At 37.7% G+C, this 26,300-nt stretch overlaps 1 protein-coding gene across 5 annotated transcripts in view; it reads right to left on the reverse strand.

The window, feature by feature from the left end:
• The window catches only part of LRRC4C (leucine rich repeat containing 4C), a 249,513-nt gene that overhangs the window by 89,124 nt on the left and 134,089 nt on the right, over positions 1–26,300 (reverse strand). For 2 of the 5 annotated variants that reach the window (XM_074909384.1, XM_074909383.1), the window contains exon 1: positions 7,778–9,620. The gene's annotated coding sequence lies outside the window, so the exon portion shown is untranslated. Of the gene's footprint in view, positions 1–7,777; positions 9,621–16,641; positions 16,781–17,922; positions 18,009–26,300 lie in introns of those variants that run through there. The other 3 variants (XM_074909386.1, XM_074909385.1, XM_074909387.1) reach the window with 3 other exon arrangements.

Genomic DNA, 26,300 nt, shown 5'->3' on the forward strand with positions numbered 1-26,300 from the left:
CTACCCACCTCAGCATTTCTCTCCTATCAGATCAATTGTATTCATTTTATACTTTATTTTTTATAGGGGTTATCTGTTTTCTTCCATTTTTTTTCCTAATATATACAAGTCTGTTTTGATTTTGGTTTAATTGTTAAATTTCAGCTTCATTTTCCCTTGTGTCAAAGACAGACTCATAGTCAAATGCTAACTCTTCTATGATTTGGGTTTATTCTCTGGCAAAATAATATATTGCTAGAAACTGTCCAGTTTATATTCACAGCCTTCTGTGTATATGTTCATGCCAATCAGTTTCTCTCATACTTCAGGTTTAGAAGGTAGTTCTTTCTGAAGCAGCATAATTGGCTGCATTTTATCTTTCATTTGCTATAAGCAATCATCATCTTTCTTTGCCACAAAAAAAATCTTATCTGGATGCTACTTTAAATCAGCTACCATACCTTTTGTGACAGGAAATTATTATCTATTTTTCTTTGCAACTCTTAATGACATTTTACTACTGCTGCATGAGATTTTTCATACATATCCCAAACCTGAAATTTCCCATTAAAATATACAATTATTTTTTCCACATGTTGTGGGAAGTTACTTAAGGACTAGGCCTTCCTTTGCTATGGTTTGAATTCAGTAGTCTTTAACAGATACCTTCAGGCATTTACTTAACGTATATAACTCAATCTTCAGGGCCAGACTACTCAGTAATACGTACCAACTAATAGGAAGTAAATTAACTCTATCCCAGCCGAAACCGGGACAGATGTATATTACAGAAAGAGGGATATCAACACGAACATTCACCGAAGGTGAGGTTTTTCGACCATTTTCCAGTTAAAAAGATAAATCCATTATGGTTTTAATTCCCTTCACTACATACAGTCAAAATTCACATGGGCGTTAAATGCAATAAAACTCTTATTGAAGTAGTAGACTCTGCAGTGCATATGAGCAACCTGAAAGGCTAATGGGGTCACCATCCTTTCCTTTTAGTATTTGTGTCATCAACATCCCTAACAGTTCTTTAAATGATGTAACAAATATAAAAGCTTGCCTCTGGAAAAATTATATATAACCACTTGTAGAAGAACCTGCCTGTCCAAGACAGGCTCACAAATAGAGTACTGGCAGAGAAAATTTATGTAAAACCAAACAGCTAAGTAAAAAATCCTTAACACAACATATATGCCCTTTGGCAAAGAAGCTCGTGGAATTTAATATATTTTTGTGCACTTCACTTGATACTTGCATGCACTGAGGGAGGGAAAACTGTGGTTCCTTAACCCTTTTCTGTCTTTGTAGATCCTCTTCTGTAGCCTTTAACAAAAAAAGTTATAGTTTTCCTTTTAAACTAATTATGTCACAATATTCCATTATTGATGTGAATAGTCAATGCACAGAGATTACACCATCAGCAAACTCTCCTGGCCATGACAAAGAATTCAGCCCTAAAATATGTCATTTTACAAAATATCTCTTTTTTTTTAAATATAGATTGAGGTTTTGTTGTAACAAGGGCCAGATTACTTAATTAATCCATTAATTATTACATTATACGCTGATGAAAAAGAAGCATTAATACCTGCAATGCCAGCAGGGACTGCAAAGGGAATACAGAACATTTAGAAATGTAGAAGTTTATGGCATATTAATTCACAATGGTATTTGGATCATCTTTCTGTGTCTGTAACTATAAATACTTATCCTATTGTTTATTTCTGGAACTAAAACAGGTTTTACACTTCATTTAGGAGGAGGAAAAAAAAAAAAAAAAGTGAAAAAACACAGAGCAGAATCAATCCTGCTGAGGTAATTACTAAAGCTCCAGTTGAGAATAGTTGGATCAGAACTGTGTTTATCTTTGTACAATGACAGAAGAGAAGAGGAAAAAAAATGTAAAAGTAATGAAACTGGTTGCATGGAAAAGTTACTACAGAAGTGACTAGCTCACACATGTTGCAGTGCTGCATTAGAATGGGTAAATGGGCATTCATGAATAAAAATCAAAACATTCCTTTAATAAATTCTCTGCAAGACAGAATTCTCACTTAAACCAGTTTACAGAGACTGACGTTCCAGCCTCTTCCACTAGTATGTCCACTAACAGTTGGTTTTGGAGATTAAGAAGAAAGTAAAATGTTGGTCTACAGTTGATTAAGACCCAATAACGATGAAAATTTCATCCCTAGCTCCCTACTTCAAATTGCTGTCAAGACAATGGAATCTAATGGGCTCCAGTAATTTAATGAGCGGGTAGTAGCACAGTGCATGTGAACTGAAGTGAGTACCTCCAACCACAGCTGGCCACTTCTTTTGCCAACTCAAAGATGCTGGGGATGGTTCAAGGTACATGAACAGAATTAGTGCCTGCTGAAGGTCTTAAGGCAATCTTTTGCTTAAGATCATGACTAAGGTACAATGATAAGCAGTGTGGGGAAACCTGCACTGCTATTACTCATGCTTCACTCCCCTCATTAATAAACAGGCTCTTTATGTGCTTGGCTTTATTTCCCATGTAACATGGGATGTGAGTGCAGAGATTGTTGATGTGAAAGTGAGGAAAGGTTTGTAAGCAAAAGAAAAATGTGCTGAAGATCTGTGCTATACTAATAGTTTTTGAAAATTATTATCAGTGGCTTTCAGGATTAGGTCTGACTCTTAGAGCAATCCTTCTTATATGTATCGTGAAGGAAAAGCACCAATTCCTGGGTCTTCTGAAATTCAGTTCATACTATAGTGTCCATACAAACATGAAAGGAAACCACATCCATACTTCTGAGGATTATTTGAATGCACAGAACTGTATGGCTCCCATAGCTGCCAAATAACTGAAAAGAGATCCATCAAACACAAAGAGCATCACTAAATGCTCTGAACTGCTGCTGGTTTGCAGACAAAAACTCATTCATTTAACTTATCTTGCTGTGACACTTTTGAGTAAGCTTTATCTAGTTAAACCATTGTTGCTGTAGTTTTTTGTGTTGTTTGGGGGATGGTTGGTTTCCTTTTTAATTCTCCCTTTTTCCTGGTTATACTGCATCCCCACAGTCCTGACATAACAAGTACAAGCTCTGCAGCAAATATTATAGGAGATTTTATTCAGTGGTCTGATGCTGCCTCTCTCCCTTTCACGAGCAGCAAAGGTAAATCTTGTCTCAACACTGTGAAAACAGCATTTCAAGAGTTCTTACCGTGCTGTTAGTATTTAAATTTACAGAAGCTCTGGTATATACCTGAAATGCATTTTAATCTGCCCAAGGAATAGATTCAGTCCTGGGAAGTTCATTGTTGTTTCTAATTGCCAGCGACTGCTACACTTTGCTTGCCTGCAGCTATCCAATTAACATATCACCACTACACAAAATATTGTAATATGTTCAATGTCCTAACAACGAGAGCCTCACACTCCACTTCTATCCAACAATTTCCTCTTAACCGGGTTTCCAACATATTCACAAATGACAGGGAAGAACACACGAACTTGTGCAAATGGATAACACAGCCTTCAAACACCTTTTCACCTATTGCTGTGCAAAGTTCTGTGGAGATACCCCTGGTTGTTGTGTGTATCTAGAGAAAGAAAGAGAGAGAGGGAAGAAAAGCTCAACTCCAGAAGTGGAAAACATGTAACTTGTGCCCTGAGATATTGCTATGGCAACATTCAAACAATGAACAGAAAGCCCTGCAGGATTCTGCTCTCGCTTCCTTGGATACCAAATGTAAATCCTGATTCTCTTTTATTGTGTGCATGCACAAGCGTCTGATTTTTGCCTTTTCTTCTAACAGATAGCAAAGTATCCAGGCCCCCTACCAGGAACGATGCATTAATTCACTTCCATGTATTGCAGCTTGTGAAGATGCAATTAAAACACACCACTAGCACGCTTATCTCCCCTCTTGTGTCCCCATTCCTATCCCCCAAGAGAAAAAATGACCATGATAGTACAGCTAAATAACAGGTACCCATCTTTTCCGAATAACATCATGAAATAAACCACTGCAAAATGTCACAAGCCAAGCCCCAATGTCTTCTGCCATTACAAGAAGTGGAGGCAGGATGTTTTCTAATGGCAGCTTCTTGCCCATGCTGCTAGGCTTGAGCGTGCTGCAAGGCTGCCTTCCAGACCACCGTGGCTCCTGTTATTAAATCCTTCTCATCTAGGTTGTCCTGAGGGGGCAGCACTTTATAGCTGAAGGAGGCTTGTTTTTCATTACGATTTTCATAGAGAAGCTGACAAGGGCATGGATGGGGATGCAGAAGGAGGTCCCCTGCTAATAGTAGCCCAAAGTCCAATTAGCTTGACTACTCTAGAAATGGCTTAGTGAGTGCTAATTGCGTTTCTTCAGAGTAATTTTCCTCCCAAACTGCAAGTGGCACAAATTCCAGCATCGTTTTCTCACTCCTCACTCCCTCACTAGCCTACCTCCAAGCCAAAGTGAAGGCAGACCGAGATGAAGGCTCTCGCACACTGCTGCTGTGCACGGTGCACTCCTTCAGTGAACATATTGCAACTTCACTCTTGGACAGCTTGGCTTGTGAGTTTTTGCCAGCACCAAACTCCCTCAAAGTGCTAAAATCCTGTCCTGAGCCCCATTAAAAATCTTCCCATCTCCTATTACTACAGCAAGAATCTTCATGCCAAATAGGATAGAGCTTTTTAGGTCACAGGCAAAAAATTTAAAGCTTATATGTAGGAAGCCTTGGAAGCACCTTGGGAATCCCCTTCTTTTCCTCCAGTCCCACATGATTGCTTATATTGGCTCACATCTAGAGCATTCTTTCTTGGGTCTCACCCAATCCGAAAGTCCATTTTTCACTTGTCAGTGCTATCTGGCTGGGAGATATTGTGACACAAAATTTGCTGCTCCAGCAAACTGAACCTGCTCCTATTCTAGATCAGTGTAAATCACTCCTGACGTGTGAAAAGACAAGGACTAGCTACATTACATTATTAACCTACAGTTTGCCAAGAATACCTGAAGTTTGAGATGCGCGATCTTTTGGAGAACAATTAGAACAAATGGAGCAGGACCCTCCCAATACAGCTTTCTTTTTCCTTCAGTACAAGCATTTGGTACCTAAATATACACATAATGGTTCCCTGTACAGTGCCTGGGTTCATCACAAAAAAGATTGTCCATGGTTTGAAGAGGAGACAGCCCACAGGACCAGCATATGCTGCTGAATGATACACCTGTGCTCAGGCGCATGCCAGGGAAGTAGCACAGCCAGCCAGCTCTTGCCTCTGCTTGAGAAGATTTGTTGCTCCTCATTTAGCTGGATGTTTGGATTCTGGATGTTTGGATTGATTTTTTTGGCCATTTATTTTATGATCAGCCCTTTGGGCTCTGGATAAGCCCCAGCACAAATGTTGAGAAATACTATATTCATTCCCAGTTTGAGATTGTATGAGTTAAACTCTGGGTTGTTCCATGTGTCTTTTGGCTACTGTATTAAGTGGATGATTCACTGAAGTGTGAAACTGTTGCCTCTTTAGAAGCAGACACGCATCCCTAGCTTTTCAGTGTTGACAAGGTTTGCCTATTGCAGCCCAAACTGGTGGCTAAATTTTCCCAGTGCTTCCTTATCGCATCAAGAAAATCCTCCTGCTAGTTACTGTGCAAAATGAATGAGGCACCTATGGCATCTTTCTATTGTCAAAAACTGGAGCTGCTCTATCAAATTTCCTGTTTATGTGTTCACTTGACAGCAATCCAGGGAAAAGCTTCGAGATGCCTTTTCCTTAGCCAGCTTCTTTTTCCTTCAGTAATTACTGAGCAGCAGCTTAACATAAATTTAGCTGCTCTATTACTGCAACTGCTGATGTAAGTGTAGCCCACAATAGGACACAGACTTAGAATGATACATGAAGGAATGGAGAACAGAGTTTTGCGCTTATTTTCAGATGCTGACAAACTTATTACCCACTTCGTGTCCCACCAGGAAACATGTGCCCAGAGAAATTAATGAGGCTAAAGCACTTCATACTAAACCGACTAAGATGAGAGTAACTGGAGCTGGAAGGAACAATTTTTGCTGTGCCTGCTTCCTTCTTTTTCTAAACACAACAGCACAAAGGGTCTGATTTGTTCGTGTGGCCAAACAAAAACTCCCAGAGATCTCCTTAGGAGCAGAATTGCACCCTAAATCTTAATCCTTTACAAGTAGCCAATGTTTAAGAGGCATGACCTCTAAACTGAAGCACATGGGAAACATTTGAGAGGCAGAAGGTCTCATTTTCATTATGTTAAAAGATTCAGAATGTTTTCATGAAGTAACAGTGGTGATGGGAGTGAATAGAGAAAGGGGGAAAAAAGGAAGATGCTAATATTTATTCATGTATTTATCCGGGGAAGTTAGAGCTCTGGCTTGTGTTGTTTCACACAGGAAGCTTGTGAAGAGGAAAACGCTGCCAGAAAAAAACGTTAAAATCCAGCTCCACCAACACCTCTCCCATCCCTGCCTTCTCTCCCCTCCTCCAGAATATTGCAGCTACAGAAAAGTAAAATGAGTGGCAAAGCTAGTTCTGCACCTTGCCTGCCAAAAAATATCCATATCTGTTCAATGGCTCATTTAATTAGCTGTTTCTCCCTCTCCTCCTCCATCAGGTTTGGCCTAATAGTTTGATCTGGGGCCTCTACATGTGAAGGCCGAGGTTGAGGAAGGCAGAGGTAAGGGAGGAGAAAAGGGGAAGAAAAAGAAAGAAAACTCCTTATCTGTAAGCTCAGCAGTCACGCCAGGAGCAGGGACGGAAGTGGCACTCTCCCTCTATTTTAAACACTGTGTTATTCTCCCCTTATTCCACACCCCCACACCACATTTTTTAAGGAAGGGAGAGACATTTCCTGGTCTGTTACACATCATTGCTGATCTGTGAACCCCACCATCTACAAGTCACTTTTTAATTATTTTCATTATCGGCATAATACCAACAACCTCCTAAAACGACAGTATCCTCTCACTGCTTGTCAATCAAAGTAAATCTCCTTCAAGTGCCATGAAAGTCCTAGGGGAGCCGGAAGGATTCACCACAAAATCACAAAGAATTTCCTAGGAGATCTGGAGGGCACAAGTGGCCAGTACATCAGTTTCCTAAACTCCCTTCAACAGAACGTCCTCTCTCAGACTGCTACTGCTTTCTCTTAGCAATGTGTAAAACATGCCGTGTCTCTCAGAGATACCTCCTCAAAATCCATTAAACCCTCTTGTCTTACACCCCCACCCCCCCACCCCCCCGCCAAAAGCCATCCTTCACCTCCTTGCTTGATCATAAAATTTTCCCGTTAATACACCATATTGATCTGCAATGTCAGACTGGATGCCAGCATTCAAGTCGGAGCCCTTCTCTATTTTAAATACTTAATAAATAAATAAATAAATGAACCTCCTCCGTGCATCCAATTCTATGCAACTTGCATTCGTTTGTTCAGACTGGGCAATCAGGCAGCACCCCCCACTCACTGCAGGGGCTTTCTCAAAAGATTTCTTTGCTAGTGAACGTTTACAAACGCTATAGAGCCACACAGGCAGGCATCTGCAACATCCTACCAAGGTGGGAGTTTTACTAACAGGAACATCAGAGCTACAGTGAGAATTCTGTTCTGTCCTCCTTCCTTCCCTTCTCCCTTCCCAGCCACCCCTCTCCAGCCATTATCAAAACCCAGTCAGATTCTTTATTCAGGTGGGGAAAAAGACCAAGAAAAGAGGGATAAGGAAGAAATAAGAGAGGCAATGGGGTATATTTCCTTTTCCAAAAATTAATCAGATGGAAAGTGTACTTACTGTATCCTCAAAGACTATCCAGCTGGAAATCCGAGTGGTTATGAAAAACCAGGGTGGGGGAGGGGTTAGAAAACTATTTCATTTCAGCAACCAAGCCAAAATTAAAAACAAGAAAGGAAGTAATAATAAATGGTATCCGATTGCAATTTCCCAGCAATTTCAGTCCATACTGGTGCCAATCCAACCCAGCACTGCTGAACTCTCCCCCTCTGGCAATTTTGCTTTCTTCTTCTCTGTCCTTTATTTTCTCGGAGGCTTTCAACTTTTCTGCTTAAAATTGCTGTGGTGGTAGCGTTGATGTTCACCTTCACTGGAGAAGAATGGTTTAAAATAACAGGAAAAAAACCCAAAAATCCTTGCAGAGAGTGAACGGTCCTTCTCCTTTCTGAAACTTTTCATTCCACTGTGGATCCTTTGCCTAGTTTCCTTTTTCTGAGGTTTTCTGCCTCTCTGGCTCCACTGCTCTCCATTGCTCACTATTTGTTTTTTCTCTGGAGAGCAGAACGGGCTGTATTTCTTTTTAAGCAACCCTCCATCTGTATTATTTTAATATAATTTTGTTGTGACTGTTAAGATCCAGGTCTTGCCAGGCAATTTTCTTCTTCCCCCTTCTTTGCTGCACTATCAATTATCCAATCCGTGTGTCTCCACATTAGAACGGGGATTCCCATTCTTCTTTTTCTCTATCCCCCACACTCCTTTAGAAAATAATCTCCTTTTGCATTTAAATTTTTATTTGTGTCTGTCAAAACAATAAACTTTTAGACTCTCTCCCCCCTCTCCAAAGATCTGATTAGGTTTCCAATCACAACCCAGTGCGCAATTGGATTTTTGATTTCAGCAAGAAGCCAGCAATCCACAGCATCAGCACCCTCTCCTCTCTTCAAACTCCACGTTATATCCTTTTGCCTTCCCTCCAACTCCTCTGCATTTTCATAATCTCACATTAAATGGAATGAAGGAGGGAGGGAGTACAAAAAAATTCAAGGTTCCCACCAGCTGTCAAGAATAAATCCATCCCCTTGTTATTTTTTAAACACTTGGGACGGGTGTTTTTAACGCCCACTCTCCCCTTTGCCCCCCACACTTCTCAAAATCTTTCTGATGTTAAAACTCCCCCAATGGGGCACAAAAGAAGACCGGGGAGGTGTGATTTGTCCTCTTAGCTGTAAAATTCACAAGCACCCTTTGCTTTTCATTTCAGCTTCCTCTCCATCTTTTGTCCAGCAGCTATACAGATCCAGCAGCACCGAGGCAGATAAACTTCTATTTCTTCTTTGAGGAGAGAGAGGGAAAGATAGATAGAAAGAAGGATAAAAGCTCTCCAGTCTCTGCCTCCCTTTTCCTCCCTTTCTTTATTTCAATGCAGGTCTGATCTCATTTCCAAGCTGAGCCTGGTGTATTTCAGATCTACAAGTTGGATTTCCCTTCTGCACAGCAGTGAGTTAGTCTCTCATCTTCTTCCACATGCCAGTTATCTTCCCCCTTTTCTTCCTTCCTTCCTGCCTCCCTCCCTTCCAAGATGACACATTCCCAGGAGCGCAGCCGCTTCTTTCAGTTTTTAGTTTCATCCCTGAATTGCAGAGCCCTTTGCACAGCCGAAACCCTTCCTCCCTCCCATTAGCTTCAGCTTGAATTCTCCCTGTGTGTGCATGTACGTACGCGTGTATGTATATATCCAGTTCCTGACAGCTGCTCTTGTTGTTGCTGGGAGTAGCTCCGCTTTTCTGTCGCTCTGGCTTTCTCTCACTCCCCACCTTTCAGTGACACCCTAGGATTTGCAAATATCCCAGGGCCAGTCTTTCTGGCTATACTCCTCCTTTTCCCCGTCTGTTCTCTCCCTTCTTGCTCGTTTGCTTTTTTTTAATTTTTTTTTTTTTTTTTTTTTACCCCTTCTTCCCCCAACCCTACCCCCTCCCTTCTTTTCTCTGCTTGTGATCAGTAAAATACAATTACCCAATTACCTCCCATCATCTTACCACTGATTGGTCAATCGCATTAACACTTGATGTCAGGGAAAGGGGATGGGAGCTGCTCTGATGTGGCACTGCTGCCACCTGCTTGACAACCTGGGAACAAACTCAGGGTTACCTTAAGAAATCTCCCAAGTCAGAAAGCGGTAATTGAAAAACAAGGGATCATCTTAGGGAAAGGAATGTCAAAACTCATTTTCTTAAAAGCCTGCCTTCTGACAGTTCAACCAGTACTCACAGGTACCAGCCTAGCCGCTGAAGCAGAGGGAATGACAGTAAAATGAAATGAGGTATAAAGTTGTCTTTGCAAAAGAAGTACGGAACAGCCAGTATTCACAGGTACCAACTCTAGCTACAGATGCAGAAGAATGACAACAAAACGATGCAAGGTATAAAGTTATCTTTGAAAAAATATAACAACAGAAATAATTTGCATGGAAAGACAATCTGTTTACTAATTACAGAAATAAATATTTGTTTAAAACTTGTATACACATACAAGTTACCTAAACTTCATTTTGGCAGATGTTCCAGGCCAAAAGCCCTATGAAGTGCTTCAGGGTTTCAGTGGGTTCAAGTGATGGCTCCAGCAAGCTGTTAAGTGACAGTAACACAACAGTACAACGTCTAGGCTAACTTATCAAATCTCTGCAATTTCATTAGGATGACTTCTGACCAGGATTTTTGCGGTTTCTCAGCTGACTCCCTAATTTGGGCTACTAAAGTACTGACATGACTGTTATGTACTTACCTACTTACCAAGGTATTTTAGATGTATTTATGTATGTCACCTAAAATGATCAGAATTGGGCCTGAGTCTCGTTTTTTCCTGAACAAGGAGATTGATTACTTAAATTAAGTAGAAATTTTATAGAAAACTTTGCATCTATAAGGTTAGATATGCTACCCTATCCAGGATCAAGGGAAACAGAATATGGATGATGTATGTGCCAGCATTTCTTTCCCTCAAAATCAGAAAGAAATTATTTATAGATCTAACTCCTCCACACAACCCCAAAAAAAGAATTAGTCAGCTGCTTTCATGGTAATTATAGCAAACTTCTTATATTAAGCAGTAACTCTGAGTTATTCCATGCATGCAATAATATAGCTAGGTCTTTGCTAAATCTTCTCTCAAATAGCCAAGTTATGTCTGGTACCCTTACTTAGCCTTCAATTTTGGTGCGAAACAGTCTTACTTAAAAATAAAAGAAAACAAATTTTTAAGTTATATGTCATATTAGAAGTTTTCTAGAATTATAAAATCCATAAGCAAGTTGAGTTCGGTCAAATAACACTTATTGAATCATTATCACTGACTTTCAGATTTACTCTACTGACTCAGCAGGCTTTCTGGTGAGAAAGTTCTCCCAGATTTAAGTTAAGCAACTGGAACCAGGTCCTTAATCACTATTAGATCATTTAGCATCTGATCTCACTATCACTGAAATCAAAGGCAAACACAAACTACCTACAATGGGTGAGAGACTGAGTGTGTAGTAGTAATGATTAACCCAAACATAATGGCCTTTCAGGATTGCTAAAAAAGAATTTGGGGAATTTTGGAGAAGGCTGTAACTGTGATAGGAGATGAAGTTGCTGACAAGTAACCCTCTTTTTCTCAGTTGGTGAGTTTATTTTGTTCCCATCTTATCCACTAATGCCACTGGTGTATTTTGGGCCTACAGGAGTCTTATGAGAGTCTTCTTTTTACTAAAAATCTGAAAAAACACAGAGTTGTTCCTTTTCCCAGAAGGATCAAAACATCACAACCTAATAGATGTTTGCTCCACTGTTTCTTTAAAAAGTTCCTGAACACTTTTCTGATAGTATTAAAGAACCTGTGGGCAAAAGTGAAGGTTTCTATAACTGAATTAAGCAAACATATGGGTGTAAAAAACAGAAGACACACAACTTTTGGGGATCTAACCATAATCTAAGACACGAACATCTGCAATAGCCACAGTATCTCTGTGGATACAAATCTCTGTGGTTGTGTGATTTTTTTTCCTGCAGTACATTGTATGTTGTTGCCTCCAAACAACATTGTTTGTATATTGATTTCAATCATTCATTTTTCAGGTTTTCTGGTCAAGAAAAACAAATCCCTACCTATCAGCTCCCAAAAGCCATCCAACGTGGTGAGTTGATATTCAACATGAAAGCACCATGGAAAACTTGGGATGATATACATGATGCAATGTTTTACAAGCGCTGACAAGTTGAGACAGAGGAAATATCCCGGGGCATTCTGTTCTGTTCCTAAATTAGGGAATTGCTATCCTTCATGCCCCTTCCCCCCCACTGGGCACAGCCTGCAGAACAGTCACTGCTGCTATGCTACAAAATCCCAAATACCCAGCGGAGGTCAGTCAGTCCTGGTTCCTCTCATGGACCAAGATCATCATGAGTCAAAAGGGTGAACTGTGAAGAAGACTAAACAGAGACTGCCAAGGCAACTTTGTTTTTCATATAATGGAATAAGCTTGCCTGATCCTCAGTATAGGAGGATAACAAAACTCAAACGTACGTACTGGCAAATCTTTACATAACAAGCATGGACAAAAACATATTCTTGTAACACACCTTTTCCTTCCTGACAGATGATGCGAGTTAAAGGACTGAAGTTCTGTGTGTGATTAGCACTGGAAGAGGCTAGTGGAAAGACTAGATATTCATAACTGTCAGTCATTTATGGAAAAGAAACATGACTAAAGCCTAAGAAAAGAGAATTATGGCCTGTAGAGAGATTTTAAATTGATTAAAAAAAAAAAAAAAAAAAAGTCTAAGGAAAAGAGTGAAACCAGATCATTTTGCTTATACAAAAAGTAAAGCGAAAAGCAGTTTCAAGTTATTCTAAGTCAGTAGCAGCCCTGTCTTCCTTTTAAATAAACATGAAGAAATCACAAAGGAAGCTGTGGATCAGCTTATTCTTTTATTGAGGAACATATTATTCTTTCTATTTTATTAAGCATTGCTGACAAGAAGCTACTTGCATATGGAGACAGTACATGAATCCTCCTATAGCTTACTACTTTCAAAAGGGAACAAAAAAATGCTGACAAACATACTTTTGACTGCATGGATCTAGGATCAAGCTCACTAATCAATTTAGGGATTCAAAAGAGATCCTAAAAATCTCAGACTACATAAAATATGTCGTACATAACCTCACAGAGAATCTGTGATTTTGGTAATGTAACTAAAGCTCATGGTACATATTTTCCTGTATATGTGATTTCATTGATTATTGTTCAAATCTTTAAATACAAAAAACACTAAAATCAGGTGCATAACTATCAAAATGAGCTGCTGACTAGAATACTGCCTCATTTATTAATTTTCACATATTTTTGCTCTGATATTTACAGTTCTAGTGTCAAATTTTGTTTCATAGGCAATTTCTATTGGGGTCACAGAGGCTTGAAAGCAGTAAAAGAAAATACATCCTCTTTTCAGGAAAATCTGGGTAAAACCACAGCACATGTAATTTTGGCACACGGAAGTTTAAGTGACTGTTCAATAAACTCATCTCTCCATAATATCAAAATATCTGTTGTTTTTGGTAAAGATGGAATTGAATGGTGGTTTTCATTAAGTTGTTTACATTTGAAAGGAACCATATTCTCAGAACTTCTATACATTCATTGTCCAGTCAGCTTAACAGGGTAAGTTTAAAATTGTTCTACAGTTGTTCTACAAATTTCCATCTTTGATATTACCAATCCATCACTGGAAAGCATCCCGCTGTATAGACTTTCTAGAATTTCTGCTTATGGAACTGAATCCCGTATTGTCAGTGTTTCCATTACAGCAGACAATCAATTCACTAAGCTAAACATGAGCCAGCAAGGTGCCCTTGCTGCGAAGACGGTTAATGGTATCCTGGGCTGCACTAGACAAACCACTGACAGCAGGTGGAGGGAGGTGATCCTTCCCCTCTGCTCAGCACTGGTGAGGCCACACCTGGAGTGCTGGGTCCAGCTCTAGGGTTCCCAGTATGAGAGACAGGGACAGACTGGAGAGAGTCCAACAAAGGTCCATGAAGATGATGGACTGGAGCATCTCTCCTACAGGGAAAGGCTGAGTGAGCTGAGGCTGTTCAGCCTGGAGGAGAGAAGACTCAGGGGTGATTTTATTAATGTCTACAAATACAGGAGGGTGGAGCCACGCTCTTCTCAGTGGTGCCCAGTGACAGGATCAGAGGCAATGAGCACAAACTGAAACACAAGAAGTTCCCTCTGAACATCAGGAAACAGTTTTTTACTGTGAGAGTGAGCAAGCACTGGAAAAGGTTGTCCAGGAAGGTTTAGAGTCTTCCCCCTTGGAGATATTCAGAAGCTGTCTGGAGATGGTCCTAGGCAATTGGCTCTAGGTGACCCTGCTTGAGCAGTAGGTTGGACCAGATGACCTTCAGAGGTCCCTTCCACCCTCAGCCATTCTGATTCTGTAATTTAATAGTTCATAGCAGTCTTTATATGGAAAGTAAGAAGCCTTATACTTTTTTTGGTAAAAATATTTTTTTATAATCTGCTCTCAGATTCTCTTCACCTATGTGCCTAGGAGAATTGAGTGCCTAGCATTCAACTCAAAACTAGCAGAGGATTTTTTTTTTTTTCTGAAAAAAAAATATGAAAACCAGAAATCACTAACAAAAAAAGTTAAACTTTTCCTAACTTTGGATTGTTGTATTACAGTTCTGACTAGGACCTATATATATATAGCATTATATATATATACAGCTTGGGTTAGAACATTTATGAAATTATGTCCCTATCAAGAGCTTACCCTTTAGGGTTGGTAATAGTTTTTAAGTTTATTGTAGCACAACTTTACCTGACATTTCATAGAGTTACAGTGTTAAACCTAAAGAGTATACTCTTATGCACAAAATGAACTACATATTGAAAAAAGCAAAAACTTCCTTTGTACCCAGCAGATGAATTTTGGTCCCACTGAGGTCAATGACAAAAGTTCTGCTGACTTAAATAAGACCACAATTTATCAAAGCATCTGATTTTAAATTTCAGCTTCCATTCCAAACTGTCTGTGAGCTCAGCAACTTCAAGATCAACATTAACCTTCACTCTTTTTTGTTACAGCTACTCCCAAAACAATGAAGGACAAACTTTTTCTATTTCTGAGTCACATATAGCTCCTTACAACATGCACACAACCAAATGCATTTGTTCAAAACCACTATTAATCCACCTTCACTTGGTTAGAAACAGACATACAGGACACACTTAATCTCTACTGTAACAGTAGCTGTGTAGCCCTTCAGTACTATTTTTTTCACATCCTATTCCAATTTTTACTTAAACAAATTAGTCCAGTGCAGGAGGAAGTGCATGTCAGAACCTCTATCGTATGACAAAATCAAACTGCAAAGCCTGATTTTCATGGGTAGTAACCCTAGCAAAGAACAAAAGCTGTACAATACTACTGCTATTATTATTAATAATAATAATAATAATAAAGATTTTGTATTTTTCTGTTCCAATTTCCAGTTCTTGGCAACGGTCATGTTTTTCAACTTCCTACAAAATATGAACATTTTTGACTGAAATTAACCACTGTATTCAACATCAAAAATCTGTCTCACAAAATGGCTGAGAACAAAATTTCACGTGCTTTCACTCTAAAACAGTCCTGAGAAAAATGGCCCAAATCCTGACATTTTCCTATGGCACTCATTTCAGGCTTAGAAATTGAATCTAGACAAATTCTCTCCATTCCAGGACTGAGTGCCACTGACATTAAACTGTTGTAAATTAACTCCATAGGGAGGAATAACTCCTTTGATTTCAATGGAGTGTCTCCAGATTAATGCAGGTATAGATGCAAATAGAGCATGGTCCTTCATTTTATTTTCATGCCCCATCTAATATGTATTTGGTTTTGTAAATCACAGAATCATAGACTCAGTGAGGTTGGAAAATGTCAGTAAAGTGAAAAAGGACTGTTTCTTTTAAATTGAATTTTAAGAAGGTAAAATTTAAGAAAATAGACTACTAGATGTGGACATGAATGATGCATCACTTTGGAAATAGCATCTTTAAAGTGTAACAGCATTCTTGTTTCTTCAGTGATTTTTAAATAGCAAGAATATGGTTCTCTGACATAGAGATGAATGTATTGGACATCTTGAATTCTTATCCCGTAGAGTTACTGTGACGGGAAAATATAAATGACATTTATTGAGAATAAAATCTTAACTGCATATGCTTCAAAACATTACTGAGAAACAATCTAGCAGCCATGTTGTTCTACTTTGTCCTCATATTTAGCAGACATTTGAAGTGAAATTCTGGCATGAGGAAGAGACCCTAAGTTTAACCTCTGAGCCAAGAAAAAAGTAACATAGCAGATTTCTAAATTTTCAGCACAAAAAGGATAATGGATTGCTTTAATCATGCAAGATCCAAAAGAAAGTTACAGCTTTGAATAAACTGGGAGAAAAATAAATGTTGTATTCAAAGAGATCATTGACAGAGATAATCGCTAAAGTGGAAAAAACCCAGAAAAGTTCATGGCACGAATAACATTAGTCAAGGAGAAAACTTTCATTTTCAAGGTCTATTTTCAGGTATTTATAACTTTCTAAATAAATTACTCCAACTAAATATCTTCAGCACCCTCTATAACCAAAATCCAGACATAATTATTATTTATTAGACAAATTTCCACTTAGCCCTTATCGGCCAATATGAAAAAAACTCATGTACTTTTTACAGTGAATTTTTTGTCTTTTTTTCTTCTTAGATCACTAATAGCTTATCCTTGGTCATTGGAAAACAACAGAAACCCTTTTTTTTAAAGATTTATCCAAATTCAAATGGATTGAAGCACTATAATGCATATAATATACATAAGAACCTATTTTCTTACCGTCAGTGCTTGCAGGACTGTGGACAATGATGAGGACATCAAAAGTGTTATAGCCAGGACGCACTGGGATAGTATTTCCAGAGTTTTTGCATGATCTCAAGAGAGATTATTTGATTTCTCTTCACAGCTGTCACCCTACCTGTAAAATGGAAATAACACTTATCGAATGTGTTAAACAGGAAGGACTCAACATTAATTGGACTAGGGATAGCCAAGTTTCACAGCTGTGTCAGTGCATGATGTGACAACACAGCCACCATACGATGTGCACTACACCAGGCAAGGCAAACAGGAAAAATATAAGGTAGCAGAGACGGTAAAAACCCATCCTTCTAAATAATGATCATTCTTTTCTGCACCCTAGCAGCTAATATCTGATATTAAATAATTCTAGATGTCTGAATGTGTTGTCATATAAACACACTTTGACAGACATTGACTCAAACTAGACAGATGAAAAAGTCAGAGAACCGTTTAGGACCTAGCAATGAATGAAGGCAGGAGGGCACCGTATTTATACTCACAAGTGCTCTCAAATACGGTGTAAATTAGTTAAAAGACCAGTCTTTGCCTTGAGTTCTCTGGATTTTCTCAACCAGTGTTTAGCTCTCCCTTCTATTTCCACATTCCCACTAAATTTATACATCATTTAAAGAGCATATAAAATGTGAATTATCTAATCATCTTCCAGTATCATCTTAAAGAGGTGGATGAAAAATTTTAATACAGTAATGAGTCTCTTGAAATTCTTTTGGAATTTACTTGGCTACTGCCATTCCAGAACAGAAGATTAGTCTTCCTAGTCCACTATGGTGGCACTTCTAAAGAGAATACAGCATTATTGCATAACAGGTAGTTCCACAACTTTCATTTCATAAAGCAGTATAAGTGGAAGAACAGCCCAGACCCATTTGCACTGGATTTGCGCTTAAGCCTTGGAAAGATTACAAGGGGGAAATGTAACTCTCTATTTTGGAGATGATAAGAGGAAACAGGTTTAATGCAAATAAACACCTTTGTCCCCATTAAGATAGGATCCTTTGAGAAGTTCTAAAAGGAACTTGTGGTTGAGAACAATTCTCATTCTTTATTGACTGCATGTTAGAAATCCTGATAAGAATTTAGGAAAATCTGTCAGACACAGTTGGTGAAAATGATGGCGGGGATTATGATTATTTAAAGTGTATATATATATTTTATGACATTTCAGACTCAGTTTTCCTACCATCTCTCCGAAGTTTGTTCCCAGAAGGTATGGTACAGTTTTAAATCAAAACTCACCTTACTGCATCAGATCTGATCTTCAAGATACAGGGAAGAGTTTCTTGTTAAGGGGACTATTTCTGGTGATGAAGAGGATAAAAAACCTGAAAGGAATGAAACACTGTTATAAGAAGCTGCACATCGTGATTATAGCATTGTTTGGGAGCAGGAAAAAAACCACAACAAACAAGAAGTGATACACACAAGTCCAGATCTGGACAACACTTGTACCAGTTGCTTTGTTTTGCTTTTTCAGACCTTCCATTTCTTTCTTCTTGCACTTTTCCACTACCTTAGATTGAAACTGCGTTTCCTTACAATTTTATTTGTTTTACACTCCATCGTGCTATGTAGGTGGAAATTATCCTCAACATGCTAATAAAAATACCTATCATTTAAGAGATAAGAAGTAGTAGTAGCATCAAACTTTACAGTATTGATAATCATTGAACAATAAATAAGGGTAATATTAAGAAAACTAGAATACTCAACTGAAGTTTTCAAATTTTCCCTAAATTGCTCACAAATACATTTGGTGAACAATCAGGAGGTCAAGCGATATTGGCTTTCATTTAAATTGTTTCAAGTGGGCCTTATTTTCAGAAGCAGGCACAGCACTATTGGTTAAATACAGCCCCATTTAAAATGCATTCACCAAAGACGAGCCAACTAAAATGAATCATCACTTTAAAAAACACGTTTAATAATTCCATATATGAAGGCATAGATCCGGAAGCAGGAATTAACCATCTGTGATCCTAAAGTACATACAGTACATGTTACTTTTCTGGAAGAGAAATTTAGAAGAGAAGAGATATTTAGGTTCAAATTACAAATTTAATACAATCTCTCCCAAATGTAAGGCTATAAAGCTGTTTCAACTTCGTATTAAAAATTTTCCCCAGAAATATGATAATTAAAGACAAATTAACTTTAAAACAAAACTCCTGATAACACCAAACTACTCCTATTTTGGTAATTTTGGGGTTTGGATTTATTTTCAATTACTGCCCCTCCCACCAGTTTTCTTAGGAAAAGAAAAACAAACAAAATATCAATATGTCAAAGGATATTTATTGACAGAAAAAGATCAGTAAATAAATGGTTCCGCAGTAATGATTTTTTTACACAAGTATTTTTCCCTTAACATTCTCTTAAGAATTCAAATAGTTATTAAAATCACAGAATGACACTGAAATAGCTGTTTCATTTCCTGCATGTCTACCACAGATACAACAATCCAGGACTGGTGCGTTTCTGCCTTTTATACAGATATATATATGTACCTGTGTACATACATGTTTATCATGATATATGGTAATGGTTAAATGTCATCGGCATGGTTTTTTAATGGTCAAAAACACTGTAGGGATGGATATTTTCATAGAAGAACATTTCAAACATCTGCCGCAAAACATAGAGAAAATTTCTCATATATTTATTCTAAAATAATGTGGCTTGTAGCTATCTAAAAGTATATGTTTGTTAAATCTTAAAAAAATACCCTGGAATGAGAGGCAGATGCAGACTGGACCTTGAACTCAGTAGTCTAGGATATTCTGCTTGTTTGTAGGCAGAGTGGCATTGGCATTGTTCCCATTAAATTAATGTGTTTAAGATAAGAAGTTCTTATTGTTCACAACAGCTTGAGGTTGCTGAAATTCTTCAATTTAAACTTTCCTGAACAACATCAACACATCACTAAACCTGACTTTATTCTACAAAGCATCTAGGATAGATTTCAAACGGTATTCAGGTGCTTAAACATATGGATTTGGAACATTCTGTGATTTAGAGATTTTGATTAAGGGCATTAATCACCTAACTCCCATATGTTTCCATCTTTAAAAGTCTTTCAAACAAGAACACTGTTTGTTTGCTAATATAACAGAAAATAACACATGCTAAATGTTTAAGGCCCATGTGTAACCTTGCAGAGGTAAGGAGCATTTCTTACAGGTAGTCAGCACCATTCATGGCAGCTTAATCATACTGAGACGTCAGTGGCTATCCCATCTTTCGAAGGGCTCAATTTCTATTTCTTACTTCCTTTGAACAGAAGAAAACCAGCAGCTTGTCACTATGGTATTAGGTGGGAGGCAGTGTATGGCAGGATTATGAGTCAGTCATTAAGCCTGCTGGTCATTAAAAAAAAAAAAAAAAAAAAAAAAAAGACAAACAAAAACTTGTCATAGCGACTGAGGTGATTCTACGCAGAGAGAAAATATATTAGACAACATACTCACAGATTTAAATTTATTTCCAGAATATTCTAATATTAAGACAGAGAAAACATTTAAGATACCACTTCCCTATCTTGCTGCAGAAAACTTCGAACGCCTGCATCTTACACATTCCTTCTTTAGCAAACTGACGGATGTTTATTGTGGGCAGTTGTGTATTATACCCATGCCCACCCTCGGGGTTTGATTCTGTAAGGTGTTTAAGTGGGATATTTACAGGGCAGCCATGTTGAAGAAGACCTTGTATGCTAAACTCTAGAATGGCAAGGATTTCTGCTTTGGTTAAATGAGAGCAAGTATATAAATATATCCCAGCCCTTTGTCACAAAACTGTGTGGGAGTAGAGGAGTTTGTTAGGCAAGGTGCTAGAAGTGAGAGGGAAACTCTTAACTACTTGCAGCTATGACACATTATTATTCATTGCATGGTGTGTCACTCAGACTGTCATAATCCACAACAGAAAGCATTATCAGTGCTGAACAGCATGAAGAGGGATTGCAGAAGCACAGGTCATTTTGGGGAAATACCTCTGGCACAATCCAGGCACAGGTTTGCTGCACTTTGTGGAATGGATCTGGCAGCACAAGCTAGGGAATCATCAACTGGTTATTAACAATGAAAAAAATTCATTCATTACAAATCCAGACATATTTTTTAAAGCTTCCTGAGAAGGAGACATAATTCTGTATGTAAAATACTCACTAAATATTATTCAACCACATCTATCAGTCTTGAAGAAAGTGATCTGAACATAAACCAAGCCAAATGCACAAACAATTAAATGGGTATGGGTGTCAGCACAACATTTTGCATGGAGGAAGAAGGTTGCTAAGAGAAGGTAGATTCTGCAGGGACGGAGAAGGCATAAATATAAAAATTTAACATCATCCAGGAAGAACATAAAGAAATAAGGCAGCAAAGTAAGGAGATAAAATAGAGGCATCAGATTTACACAGACACAAACCAGAAGAGCAGTCAATTACACAAAAAAGGCATTTTTAATTTCTTGAATGAGAAAAGCTCAAATTGTGGCTATAAATAATTAAAACCAGTTTTTATGTCTTTGAAAATTAGCTCATATGAACAAAACTTTATATCTATTATTTCCACGAAAAATTTCCTTCCTCAGGTATTTGCAGAAGATGAAACCACAATGAGCAAATTCATTTCCCCCCCCTCCCTTTAAAATTATTGCAATGTTGCAATAACTGCTTTAATTTTTCTGCTTCTCTCTGTCTTCTTTCCCGTATGCAGCAGCACTCTCTGTCTAGGTGTTTTAGTTTTGTTGCTTGGAGTTCCAAATTTGTATTTATTTTTAAATAAACTTCTGACTAGGAGTCAAGAGTAAAATCCTTGAAGTCAGACTCGAGTAGCAATTCAGAGAAAAAAATTCTCAAACATAATTATCTGCTCAGGAAGCATTATTGTAGCGATATTGCAACCAGTCCTGCATGAAACATTCTAGCAGCTGGTACCAGCACTTCAAACCTTATCTAGACTTCACTCATGCTAATATGCTCCTTTTAGCATACAGTGGATAACACGATACAAATCACACTGTAATCTTCCTTGTTAGAGCAATAGTTTGAGCAATAATGATTGAAATGCAGAGCATTTCCTGGGAAAATGCTAACAGAGGAGTTAATGATCCTGCCCCCCTGCCAGTAATATCAATTTGTAATATTATAACATAAAAAACCCTCTGTAAGCTTATTACCTTTAAATTAACCAAAACAAACCCATTAAGTTGTACTCATGCAGGTCTTTTCATCACATTGTGTCTAAAATCATCACATAGGAACCATTTTACAGACCACCAAAATGTACCTACTTCGTAACTTCTGGTAAAAGATGCACAGTAGTACCACACAGAATTTTCACATCAAGAACAAAAATTGGCATTGGCTGTTCAATTTCTTTTAGGATTTCAGTAGGCAAAACGCAATCACGTAAGTTGAGTTTAACCACTGCACTGACGTTTTTATCATCATACAGAATTCAGTGATATCAAAGGACCTGAACTCAACTTTCTAAATTGTTCAGGAATTCAATGGTCTAAGCAGCACAAAGCATGTTCTTCATAGTATGACCATTTCTTACCTCACTGAGTGCTTTGAGAAAAACGATAAGCTAACAATTTAGGACAATGTGACTGCTGGCAAAGGTAGTATGGGAAGGTCAGGATCAATATCAAACGGAAAACCAGAAAGCATTTATATATTCATATCTTCATTAACAATTCAATTTCTTTCAATAAGCCCTGTACTATCCATGATTAATTCTTCATAACATTCAGTATGACTTCTAGCAAAAACTTGGTATTCAAAAACCCCACCTTTACACTTTTTATGGAACAAACAAGCAAGTTAAATAAAGGAGAGAGAAAATATACTAATTCAGTATATGATGCTCTGACTACAGCATTCTGGTTTTTTTTATGTTTGGTTTTTTTTTTTTTTTTAAGCATTACAAGGGACAAATGAAGTTGTAGAGCCATAATTTTCATTGGAAGGGAACTCCAGGTGCCATGCAGTCCAGTCTCCTGCTCAAAACAAGTCTAATTAGAAAAGGTATCTCAGGGCACATCCAGTGGAGACTGAACACCTACAAGAGCCCACAATTTCTCTAGTCCATCTGTTCTGGTATTTAACCACCTCCATGCTATTTTGTAATTTTTTTTTTTCCCATATTATTACAGCTAAGACTGGAGCTGACCATGTGAGAGGGATGGCTGATGTCAGAGGAATAAGCATCATCAGATGTGCAGATCTATGCACTAGAAATGTTTCATGAGGAACAAAATACACTTTTACATGCAGAATAAAAATACTGAAGAAGCAACTCTAAAAACAGAAAAGGAGGGATCAAGGAATTAAGAATGAACAAAGAACATCTGTATCTCCAGTATCCCAGCACTGTTAGCTAAGAGAAGCAACAACCATTATGCAAAATTATCAACTGGGCATAGTGGGACATCTGCTTAATTTCTGTGAGTTTTATTGATATCCTTCTGTTCCTTAAGATTCTCTGGTGTCCTGGATATATTCAGTCTTGAAAATCAAGTTAGAAGGAATGAAATTATCCAACATAGAAAAGTTCATGTCAAATTCTAGTCATTAAAATATAAATAAAGTATAACTGAGACAATGTAACTATTACCTAAATGTGTCAGAAGGAGCTGAATTTTCTATTTCAAATTATGTTGGATCATTCCAGATTAAACTGGCTTAATCTGTCCTACATAGATTTATGTTGGCTTTAGATATGATATCTGTTTCTGAATTATTAGACGTCAGGCTAAAAAGAAGTTTCATGAAGGATGAAATGCAGCAACTTTTTTTTTTTTTTTTACATCTTGATAAAAAATACATAAAGTTTTCTTTAATATACTGTCTGTAAACTAGAATATGTTGCTTTTTCCTAGAGAAAGTAAAGCATTAATCCAAATTAAATTATAAAACCAACAAAATTTAATCATAGGTCATTTTTTAATATGAATATATTAAGAACTAGATTTACTGTGGTTATCAAAGTATTCTACTTTCAAATAGTACTTGAAAAAATGGAAAAATGTAAGATAATCTATGGCCAAGCATGGTGTATGTCTATTGAAATGGGAGGTCAAATGCGTCTTAAAGATTAATTCTCAGATATTTCTAACTATTACTAGACAGTTCCTACTCAACTTACCCAAGCAAATATACACAATGACTTTGTCAGAATTAACTTCATTAGAAAAGGTGAATTATTTGATCACCTATATAAAATGACTGTCAGATATACTTCCACCTATTATTTTGTCCATACATATATACACTTACTTTGTCTGCTCCTTACAACCAGAATAAGAATAGTTTTCTGTGCAAATATGGCTCTAAATAGTAACCTGGAGAAAATAACTTGGAGATACTGATAAAATTTAACAGGTTTCATATGAAGAAAGAGAAAATGAAGTTATCAGAAGACATGAAAACTCTATTAGGGAATCAGCATATAAATGGAGGTATTTCCTGACAACTGTCATTCTTGTGCCAAAGTTCAGACAAGCAATAGAGACATCTCACTCTGCCAAAGTCTCTCTACGCTGCCTGCCAGCACTATCAGGGCATTAAGGAAAATGAAACAGAACCAACTGCTTAGAAAACTTTAACAAGAGGAGACCCAATTGTTTCATGTCTTACTACCTGTTTACAAGAACAACTGGGTATTGTAAAGACCTCCAAAAGGATCTTTTATTTAATGTTTTTGCATCAAGGATCATTCTCTGTACAAGTTTCAACAGAGGTGACACTGATGGAAAATGCAGGAGAATACACTTGTGCCTATGTCTGCTTTTTTTTCCTATATATGTAAAACATAATCACAGACCGGCGGAAGAATAGTTGTGAGATTGCAGAGCAGCGTTTTGACTTATGCCTACTGGATTGTACAGGACTTATAGGAAGTGGTTTATTTAAAGTGTTAGGATTTGTTGTCTTCAGGTATCAAAATAACAGTTAATAGAATCTTATAAAGGAATTAATAGAATCTTTTTTCTTCTTAAAAAAAGCAAGAGAGATTACTAATTATATGCAACAGAAAAAAAAAACCAACAAAAAAACAACAAACAAACAAACAAACAAGCAACTCTAAAACACAGTCCCGTACCTCCTCCAGAACACGCTGGTAGGAGAAAATAAGCAAGATTAACTTGCATGCATATCATTATAAAATTACCTCTGTTAATTTTTCTTGGCACCTGCATGAGTTAAAGCAAAAAAATTAGCTTAATTTACAGCAAAACTGTGGAGGTGGGGGAAAGCTTTCTAGATTGAAGAATATGTAACCACAAACTTCTACAAACTAAACAGTAACCTTGATTGTAATCCAAGTTCCAAACTGTTCAAATCACCTAACTGAAATAAATGAACTTACGTGTCCCCCATTCCAGGTAAACTCAGCGAATACATGAATCAACTCTTGATTTTCTCCTTGCCTTCAATACCCTCTCTAATGACACTCAAATCTGTTGCTATGTAATAGCACTTTGCAAGAGAAAAAAGGTTGCATCCAGACTTTTCCAAACATTTGTATTTGTATGACCTTAAATTACAAAGCACACATTTTATGCAAGCATCTCCTACATTTTCTAGCCTTATCTTAAATTCTGATACATGTAAATCAATTTACCCTTGAATAATTCTCGTTACTAGAAAAGCACAAGACAAAATGTAGAAATAGGAAGGCCACGTGAATTTGCCACGAATTCAGAGACTGAAAACAAAACTATTTTGTCAATGACACTAAGAGCTGTACAATTACTCTGTAATAGGATCTTAGACCCACATTGTATTAGAGTAAAACAAACTTCAGTTGCTCTCGTTGTTAGTATGGAACCAAACATTTTGAAGACTGTAAGTCCATGCTTAGGAACCCTCCACACAAACTAGCCCATCTACCAGATATGAGAATCTGCAATCTTTACTACACTAATACAAACGAAACCTCCCCTGTAAAACTTTATGAGCTGAACTGTTGCCATCCCTGGGATGCAGATACTTCCCCTGCCACATATAAGCAAAGTCCTACCTGCTTCTTTACAGCTGTAAAGCCAACACAGTTTTACGTGTGGAATCAAGCCCAGGAAATCTGTGTTCTGCGTGATACCAAAAAACTCCAGACTATGTCAGATTTTGTTGCAGTTCACTATAAGGAAAAATGTATTTCAAAATAGGAAGCATGGACTATAACAGTCGTAAAGTTGTGGCAGCTCTCTTGGTAAGAAGATGGCTAGGCAGGGAAGAGTATTTCCTTACTTCCTAGGTTCCCCAGAAGCTAGGTTGCCCAATGGGAAATGCAAATGTTTCACACACATGAAAGTTCCATGAATTTGCATAACATGAGCTCAAGGGGCTGTAAAAAGGAGCAGAGATAAACCTTCTGTGATCATCCTTGCCTCTCCTGCTCTGACTCAGGTACAAAAAAAACGGTCAACATCCGGCTGTTCTAAAGCATGTTTGGTGCCTTTATTGTCTTGGAAAGAACAGTTAATTGCTTCATTTAGCCCTTCACTTAATTCAGTATATTACTCTGCACTTCAGCTGACACTCAAATGAAAAAGATGTGGTGCTGGGGGGAAAACACATTTAAAGATATCTCATAAATGTGCGATCG

This window comes from Athene noctua, chromosome 6, assembly GCF_965140245.1.
Source record: "Athene noctua chromosome 6, bAthNoc1.hap1.1, whole genome shotgun sequence".
NCBI classification, from domain to species: domain Eukaryota; kingdom Metazoa; phylum Chordata; class Aves; order Strigiformes; family Strigidae; genus Athene; species Athene noctua.